Source organism: Bufo bufo, unplaced genomic scaffold, assembly GCF_905171765.1.
Source record: "Bufo bufo unplaced genomic scaffold, aBufBuf1.1, whole genome shotgun sequence".
Lineage (NCBI taxonomy): Eukaryota > Metazoa > Chordata > Amphibia > Anura > Bufonidae > Bufo > Bufo bufo.
Window position 1 is genome coordinate 1 of NW_024400659.1, and position 9,210 is coordinate 9,210.

The 9,210-nt window shown below is 44.3% G+C and overlaps 9 non-coding genes across 9 annotated transcripts; all 9 read left to right on the forward strand.

The window, feature by feature from the left end:
- Positions 1–816: 816 nt before the first annotated feature.
- Positions 817–888, forward strand: TRNAE-CUC. Its single transcript has one exon. It is a non-coding gene; the product is annotated as a tRNA-Glu (tRNA).
- A 751-nt stretch (positions 889–1,639) lies between these two features.
- On the forward strand, positions 1,640–1,711 carry TRNAE-CUC. Its single transcript has one exon. It is a non-coding gene; the product is annotated as a tRNA-Glu (tRNA).
- Positions 1,712–2,462: 751 nt separating this feature from the next.
- TRNAE-CUC lies at positions 2,463–2,534 on the forward strand. Its single transcript has one exon. It is a non-coding gene; the product is annotated as a tRNA-Glu (tRNA).
- Positions 2,535–3,285: 751 nt separating this feature from the next.
- Positions 3,286–3,357, forward strand: TRNAE-CUC. Its single transcript has one exon. It is a non-coding gene; the product is annotated as a tRNA-Glu (tRNA).
- Positions 3,358–4,108: 751 nt separating this feature from the next.
- On the forward strand, positions 4,109–4,180 carry TRNAE-CUC. Its single transcript has one exon. It is a non-coding gene; the product is annotated as a tRNA-Glu (tRNA).
- A 751-nt stretch (positions 4,181–4,931) lies between these two features.
- Positions 4,932–5,003, forward strand: TRNAE-CUC. The gene has a single exon. It is a non-coding gene; the product is annotated as a tRNA-Glu (tRNA).
- A 751-nt stretch (positions 5,004–5,754) lies between these two features.
- TRNAE-CUC lies at positions 5,755–5,826 on the forward strand. The gene has a single exon. It is a non-coding gene; the product is annotated as a tRNA-Glu (tRNA).
- Positions 5,827–6,577: 751 nt separating this feature from the next.
- Positions 6,578–6,649, forward strand: TRNAE-CUC. Its single transcript has one exon. It is a non-coding gene; the product is annotated as a tRNA-Glu (tRNA).
- Positions 6,650–8,223: 1,574 nt separating this feature from the next.
- Positions 8,224–8,295, forward strand: TRNAE-CUC. The gene has a single exon. It is a non-coding gene; the product is annotated as a tRNA-Glu (tRNA).
- The last annotated feature ends 915 nt before the right edge of the window (positions 8,296–9,210 follow it).

Consider the following 9,210-nt stretch of genomic DNA (forward strand, 5'->3'; position numbering starts at 1 on the left):
TGGTCTAGTAGCTAGGATTCGGCGCTCTCACCGCCGTGGCCCGGGTTCGATTCCCGGTCAGGGAAACGCGCATCTTTATTTGCTTACTCGTTTTGAAGTGCCAACTTTGAAATCTTCACCTGTTGATACTGCTTCACTGACGTCAACATTCACTTTAAGGAACTGTAATGAAACTGCTATGAGAGTCACATAAAATGGCCTTGTAAATATAAATGCCTATGTAGGTCTTTGCAATTGTTTCTGCCATTTTGCTGGCCTGGAGGGTGTTTTCTCAACTCGAAATCAGCCCAACACTTTCCCTGTTGTATTCCATTCTGCTTGAACAGTGAAGTGCTGAACCAATGTTTGGCAAACTTTTAGGAAGAAAAACATAGAATGCTCCATTTTTGGCCTACCCTTTCAACTTCACTTTTTCATAGCTTTTTCTATGGACTTGAATTTGGATCTCACAGGAGAGCACATCTTCTACCCTGGCTGTCTAGTGGCTAGTAACCAACACGCTCACTGCCATGGCCCAGGTTAGGTACCCCATTCAGAGACACCTTGCTTGTAATTTTCTCAGACTCTTAAACGTTTTAGATCTTTAACTGCTCCTCGGCATTACGCTGTACATTTCAACAAAGGGATGGACTTGTGGCACATCCGTACCAACCTTACCTTAGTTCCCGCAGCTTGTAGTTGATTCTAAGCCTTGGTGAAGGATTTTGAGGAAAAATGTTATCCTTTTTCCAACCGCTTAGTGGACGATGGCTTTCAGCTGATGGCATTCAGACACTCCATTTGCTTCTCTTCTCAGGTGTTATTTGTGACAACCCTTCCCTGGTGGTCTAGTGGCTAGGATTCGGCGCTCTCACCGCTGCGGCCTGGGTTCGATTCCCGGTCAGGGAAAAGCGCATCTTTATTTGCTTTCTCGTTTTGAAGTGCCAACTTTGAAATCTTCACCTGTTGATACTGCTTCACTGACGTCAACATTCACTTTAAGGAACTGTAATGAAACTGCTGTGAGAGTCACATAAAATGGCCTTGTAAATATAAATGCCTATGTAGGTCTTTGCAATTGTTTCTGCCATTTTGCTGGCCTGGAGGGTGTTTTCCCAACTCGAAATCAGCCCAACACTTTCCCTGTTGTATTCCATTCTGCTTGAACAGTGAAGTGCTGAATCAATGTTTGGCAAACTTTTAGGAAGAAAAACACAGAATGCTCCATTCTTGGCCTACCCTTTCAACTTCACTTTTTCATAGCTTTTTCTATGGACTTGAATTTGGATCTCACAGGAGAGCACATCTTCTACCCTGGCTGTCTAGTGGCTAGTAACCAACACGCTCACTGCCATGGCCCAGGTTAGGTACCCCATTCAGAGACACCTTGCTTGTAATTTTCTCAGACTCTTAAACGTTTTAGATCTTTAACTGCTCCTCGGCATTACGCTGTACATTTCAACAAAGGGATGGACTTGTGGCACATCCGTACCAACCTTACCTTAGTTCCCGCAGCTTGTAGTTGATTCTAAGCCTTGGTGAAGGATTTTCAGGAAAAATGTTGTCCTTTTTCCAACCGCTTAGTGGACGATGGCTTTCAGCTGATGGCATTCAGACACTCCATTTGCTTCTCTTCTCAGGTGTTATTTGTGACAACCCTTCCCTGGTGGTCTAGTAGCTAGGATTCGGCGCTCTCACTGCCGTGGCCCGGGTTCGATTCCCGGTCAGGGAAACGCGCATCTTTATTTGCTTACTCGTTTTGAAGTGCCAACTTTGAAATCTTCACCTGTTGATACTGCTTCACTGACGTCAACATTCACTTTAAGGAACTGTAATGAAACTGCTGTGAGAGTCACATAAAATGGCCTTGTAAATATAAATGCCTATGTAGGTCTTTGCAATTGTTTCTGCCATTTTGCTGGCCTGGAGGGTGTTTTCTCAACTCGAAATCAGCTCAACACTTTCCCTGTTGTATTCCATTCTGCTTGAACAGTGAAGTGCTGAATCAATGTTTGGCAAACTTTTAGGAAGAAAAACACAGAATGCTCCATTCTTGGCCTACCCTTTCAACTTCACTTTTTCATAGCTTTTTCTATGGACTTGAATTTGGATCTCACAGGAGAGCACATCTTCTACCCTGGCTGTCTAGTGGCTAGTAACCAACACGCTCACTGCCATGGCCCAGGTTAGGTACCCCATTCAGAGACACCTTGCTTGTAATTTTCTCAGACTCTTAAACGTTTTAGATCTTTAACCGCTCCTCGGCATTACGCTGTACATTTCAACAAAGGGATGGACTTGTGGCACATCCGTACCAACCTTACCTTAGTTCCCGCAGCTTGTAGTTGATTCTAAGCCTTGGTGAAGGATTTTGAGGAAAAATGTTATCCTTTTTCCAACCGCTTAGTGGACGATGGCTTTCAGCTGATGGCATTCAGACACTCCATTTGCTTCTCTTCTCAGGTGTTATTTGTGACAACCCTTCCCTGGTGGTCTAGTGGCTAGGATTCGGCGCTCTCACCGCCGCGGCCCGGGTTCGATTCCCGGTCAGGGAAAAGCGCATCTTTATTTGCTTACTCGTTTTGAAGTGCCAACTTTGAAATCTTCACCTGTTGATACTGCTTCACTGACGTCAACATTCACTTTAAGGAACTGTAATGAAACTGCTGTGAGAGTCACATAAAATGGCCTTGTAAATATAAATGCCTATGTAGGTCTTTGCAATTGTTTCTGCCATTTTGCTGGCCTGGAGGGTGTTTTCCCAACTCGAAATCAGCCCAACACTTTCCCTGTTGTATTCCATTCTGCTTGAACAGTGAAGTGCTGAATCAATGTTTGGCAAACTTTTAGGAAGAAAAACACAGAATGCTCCATTCTTGGCCTACCCTTTCAACTTCACTTTTTCATAGCTTTTTCTATGGACTTGAATTTGGATCTCACAGGAGAGCACATCTTCTACCCTGGCTGTCTAGTGGCTAGTAACCAACACGCTCACTGCCATGGCCCAGGTTAGGTACCCCATTCAGAGACACCTTGCTTGTAATTTTCTCAGACTCTTAAACGTTTTAGATCTTTAACTGCTCCTCGGCATTACGCTGTACATTTCAACAAAGGGATGGACTTGTGGCACATCCGTACCAACCTTACCTTAGTTCCCGCAGCTTGTAGTTGATTCTAAGCCTTGGTGAAGGATTTTGAGGAAAAATGTTGTCCTTTTTCCAACCGCTTAGTGGACGATGGCTTTCAGCTGATGGGATTCAGACACTCCATTTGCTTCTCTTCTCAGGTGTTATTTGTGACAACCCTTCCCTGGTGGTCTAGTAGCTAGGATTCGGCGCTCTCACCGCCGTGGCCCGGGTTCGATTCCCGGTCAGGGAAACGCGCATCTTTATTTGCTTACTCGTTTTGAAGTGCCAACTTTGAAATCTTCACCTGTTGATACTGCTTCACTGACGTCAACATTCACTTTAAGGAACTGTAATGAAACTGCTGTGAGAGTCACATAAAATGGCCTTGTAAATATAAATGCCTATGTAGGTCTTTGCAATTGTTTCTGCCATTTTGCTGGCCTGGAGGGTGTTTTCTCAACTCGAAATCAGCCCAACACTTTCCCTGTTGTATTCCATTCTGCTTGAACAGTGAAGTGCTGAATCAATGTTTGGCAAACTTTTAGGAAGAAAAACATAGAATGCTCCATTTTTGGCCTACCCTTTCAACTTCACTTTTTCATAGCTTTTTCTATGGACTTGAATTTGGATCTCACAGGAGAGCACATCTTCTACCCTGGCTGTCTAGTGGCTAGTAACCAACACGCTCACTGCCATGGCCCAGGTTAGGTACCCCATTCAGAGACACCTTGCTTGTAATTTTCTCAGACTCTTAAACGTTTTAGTTCTTTAACCGCTCCTCGGCATTACGCTGTACATTTCAACAAAGGGATGGACTTGTGGCACATCCGTACCAAACTTACCTTAGTTCCCGCAGCTTGTAGTTGATTCTAAGCCTTGGTGAAGGATTTTGAGGAAAAATGTTATCCTTTTTCCAACCGCTTAGTGGACGATGGCTTTCAGCTGATGGCATTCAGACACTCCATTTGCTTCTCTTCTCAGGTGTTATTTGTGACAACCCTTCCCTGGTGGTCTAGTGGCTAGGATTCGGCGCTCTCACTGCCGCGGCCTGGGTTCGATTCCCGGTCAGGGAAAAGCGCATCTTTATTTGCTTTCTCGTTTTGAAGTGCCAACTTTGAAATCTTCACCTGTTGATACTGCTTCACTGACGTCAACATTCACTTTAAGGAACTGTAATGAAACTGCTGTGAGAGTCACATAAAATGGCCTTGTAAATATAAATGCCTATGTAGGTCTTTGCAATTGTTTCTGCCATTTTGCTGGCCTGGAGGGTGTTTTCCCAACTCGAAATCAGCCCAACACTTTCCCTGTTGTATTCCATTCTGCTTGAACAGTGAAGTGCTGAATCAATGTTTGGCAAACTTTTAGGAAGAAAAACACAGAATGCTCCATTCTTGGCCTACCCTTTCAACTTCACTTTTTCATAGCTTTTTCTATGGACTTGAATTTGGATCTCACAGGAGAGCACATCTTCTACCCTGGCTGTCTAGTGGCTAGTAACCAACACGCTCACTGCCATGGCCCAGGTTAGGTACCCCATTCAGAGACACCTTGCTTGTAATTTTCTCAGACTCTTAAACGTTTTAGATCTTTAACTGCTCCTCGGCATTACGCTGTACATTTCAACAAAGGGATGGACTTGTGGCACATCCGTACCAACCTTACCTTAGTTCCCGCAGCTTGTAGTTGATTCTAAGCCTTGGTGAAGGATTTTCAGGAAAAATGTTGTCCTTTTTCCAACCGCTTAGTGGACGATGGCTTTCAGCTGATGGCATTCAGACACTCCATTTGCTTCTCTTCTCAGGTGTTATTTGTGACAACCCTTCCCTGGTGGTCTAGTAGCTAGGATTCGGCGCTCTCACTGCCGTGGCCCGGGTTCGATTCCCGGTCAGGGAAACACGCATCTTTATTTGCTTACTCGTTTTGAAGTGCCAACTTTGAAATCTTCACCTGTTGATACTGCTTCACTGACGTCAACATTCACTTTAAGGAACTGTAATGAAACTGCTGTGAGAGTCACATAAAATGGCCTTGTAAATATAAATGCCTATGTAGGTCTTTGCAATTGTTTCTGCCATTTTGCTGGCCTGGAGGGTGTTTTCTCAACTCGAAATCAGCTCAACACTTTCCCTGTTGTATTCCATTCTGCTTGAACAGTGAAGTGCTGAATCAATGTTTGGCAAACTTTTAGGAAGAAAAACACAGAATGCTCCATTCTTGGCCTACCCTTTCAACTTCACTTTTTCATAGCTTTTTCTATGGACTTGAATTTGGATCTCACAGGAGAGCACATCTTCTACCCTGGCTGTCTAGTGGCTAGTAACCAACACGCTCACTGCCATGGCCCAGGTTAGGTACCCCATTCAGAGACACCTTGCTTGTAATTTTCTCAGACTCTTAAACGTTTTAGATCTTTAACCGCTCCTCGGCATTACGCTGTACATTTCAACAAAGGGATGGACTTGTGGCACATCCGTACCAAACTTACCTTAGTTCCCGCAGCTTGTAGTTGATTCTAAGACTTGGTGAAGGATTTTGAGGAAAAATGTTATCCTTTTTCCAACCGCTTAGTGGACGATGGCTTTCAGCTGATGGCATTCAGACACTCCATTTGCTTCTCTTCTCAGGTGTTATTTGTGACAACCCTTCCCTGGTGGTCTAGTGGCTAGGATTCGGCGCTCTCACCGCCGCGGCCCGGGTTCGATTCCCGGTCAGGGAAAAGCACTTCTTTATTTGCTTACTCGTTTTGAAGTGCCAACTTTGAAATCTTCACCTGTTGATACTGCTTCACTGACGTCAACATTCACTTTAAGGAACTGTAATGAAACTGCTGTGAGAGTCACATAAAATGGCCTTGTAAATATAAATGCCTATGTAGGTCTTTGCAATTGTTTCTGCCATTTTGCTGGCCTGGAGGGTGTTTTCCCAACTCGAAATCAGCTCAACACTTTCCCTGTTGTATTCCATTCTGCTTGAACAGTGAAGTGCTGAATCAATGTTTGGCAAACTTTTAGGAAGAAAAACACAGAATGCTCCATTCTTGGCCTACCCTTTCAACTTCACTTTTTCATAGCTTTTTCTATGGACTTGAATTTGGATCTCACAGGAGAGCACATCTTCTACCCTGGCTGTCTAGTGGCTAGTAACCAACACGCTCACTGCCATGGCCCAGGTTAGGTACCCCATTCAGAGACACCTTGCTTGTAATTTTCTCAGACTCTTAAACGTTTTAGATCTTTAACTGCTCCTCGGCATTACGCTGTACATTTCAACAAAGGGATGGACTTGTGGCACATCCGTACCAACCTTACCTTAGTTCCCGCAGCTTGTAGTTGATTCTAAGCCTTGGTGAAGGATTTTGAGGAAAAATGTTGTCCTTTTTCCAACCGCTTGGTGGACGATGGCTTTCAGCTGATGGGATTCAGACACTCCATTTGCTTCTCTTCTCAGGTGTTATTTGTGACAACCCTTCCCTGGTGGTCTAGTAGCTAGGATTCGGCGCTCTCACTGCCGTGGCCCGGGTTCGATTCCCGGTCAGGGAAACGCGCATCTTTATTTGCTTACTCGTTTTGAAGTGCCAACTTTGAAATCTTCACCTGTTGATACTGCTTCACTGACGTCAACATTCACTTTAAGGAACTGTAATGAAACTGCTATGAGAGTCACATAAAATGGCCTTGTAAATATAAATGCCTATGTAGGTCTTTGCAATTGTTTCTGCCATTTTGCTGGCCTGGAGGGTGTTTTCTCAACTCGAAATCAGCCCAACACTTTCCCTGTTGTATTCCATTCTGCTTGAACAGTGAAGTGCTGAATCAATGTTTGGCAAACTTTTAGGAAGAAAAACATAGAATGCTCCATTTTTGGCCTACCCTTTCAACTTCACTTTTTCATAGCTTTTTCTATGGACTTGAATTTGGATCTCACAGGAGAGCACATCTTCTACCCTGGCTGTCTAGTGGCTAGTAACCAACACGCTCACTGCCATGGCCCAGGTTAGGTACCCCATTCAGAGACACCTTGCTTGTAATTTTCTCAGACTCTTAAACGTTTTAGTTCTTTAACCGCTCCTCGGCATTACGCTGTACATTTCAACAAAGGGATGGACTTGTGGCACATCCGTACCAAACTTACCTTAGTTCCCGCAGCTTGTAGTTGATTCTAAGCCTTGGTGAAGGATTTTGAGGAAAAATGTTATCCTTTTTCCAACCGCTTAGTGGACGATGGCTTTCAGCTGATGGCATTCAGACACTCCATTTGCTTCTCTTCTCAGGTGTTATTTGTGACAACCCTTCCCTGGTGGTCTAGTGGCTAGGATTCGGCGCTCTCACTGCCGCGGCCTGCGTTCGATTCCCGGTCAGGGAAAAGCGCATCTTTATTTGCTTTCTCGTTTTGAAGTGCCAACTTTGAAATCTTCACCTGTTGATACTGCTTCACTGACGTCAACATTCACTTTAAGGAACTGTAATGAAACTGCTGTGAGAGTCACATAAAATGGCCTTGTAAATATAAATGCCTATGTAGGTCTTTGCAATTGTTTCTGCCATTTTGCTGGCCTGGAGGGTGTTTTCCCAACTCGAAATCAGCCCAACACTTTCCCTGTTGTATTCCATTCTGCTTGAACAGTGAAGTGCTGAATCAATGTTTGGCAAACTTTTAGGAAGAAAAACACAGAATGCTCCATTCTTGGCCTACCCTTTCAACTTCACTTTTTCATAGCTTTTTCTATGGACTTGAATTTGGATCTCACAGGAGAGCACATCTTCTACCCTGGCTGTCTAGTGGCTAGTAACCAACACGCTCACTGCCATGGCCCAGGTTAGGTACCCCATTCAGAGACACCTTGCTTGTAATTTTCTCAGACTCTTAAACGTTTTAGATCTTTAACTGCTCCTCGGCATTACGCTGTACATTTCAACAAAGGGATGGACTTGTGGCACATCCGTACCAACCTTACCTTAGTTCCCGCAGCTTGTAGTTGATTCTAAGCCTTGGTGAAGGATTTTCAGGAAAAATGTTATCCTTTTTCCAACCGCTTAGTGGACGATGGCTTTCAGCTGATGGCATTCAGACACTCCATTTGCTTCTCTTCTCAGGTGTTATTTGTGACAACCCTTCCCTGGTGGTCTAGTAGCTAGGATTCGGCGCTCTCACTGCCGTGGCCCGGGTTCGATTCCCGGTCAGGGAAACACGCATCTTTATTTGCTTACTCGTTTTGAAGTGCCAACTTTGAAATCTTCACCTGTTGATACTGCTTCACTGACGTCAACATTCACTTTAAGGAACTGTAATGAAACTGCTGTGAGAGTCACATAAAATGGCCTTGTAAATATAAATGCGTATGTAGGTCTTTGCAATTGTTTCTGCCATTTTGCTGGCCTGGAGGGTGTTTTCCCAACTCAAAATCAGCCCAACACTTTCCCTGTTATATTCCATTCTGCTTGAACAGTGAAGTGCTGAATCAATGTTTGGCAAACTTTTAGGAAGAAAAACACAGAATGCTCCATTCTTGGCCTACCCTTTCAACTTCACTTTTTCATAGCTTTTTCTATGGACTTGAATTTGGATCTCACAGGAGAGCACATCTTCTACCCTGGCTGTCTAGTGGCTAGTAACCAACACGCTCACTGCCATGGCCCAGGTTAGGTACCCCATTCAGAGACACCTTGCTTGTAATTTTCTCAGACTCTTAAACGTTTTAGATCTTTAACTGCTCCTCGGCATTACGCTGTACATTTCAACAAAGGGATGGACTTGTGGCACATCCGTACCAACCTTACCTTAGTTCCCGCAGCTTGTAGTTGATTCTAAGCCTTGGTGAAGGATTTCGAGGAAAAATGTTACCCTTTTTCCAACCGCTTAGTGGACGATGGCTTTCAGCTGATGGCATTCAGACACTCCATTTGCTTCTCTTCTCAGGTGTTATTTGTGACAACCCTTACCTGGTGGTCTAGTGGCTAGGATTCGGCGCTCTCACCGCCGTGGCCCGGGTTCGATTTCCGGTCAGGGAAAAGCGCATCTTTAATTGCTTACTCGTTTTGAAGTGCCAACTTTGAAATCTTCACCTGTTGATACTGCTTCACTGACGTCAACATTCACTTTA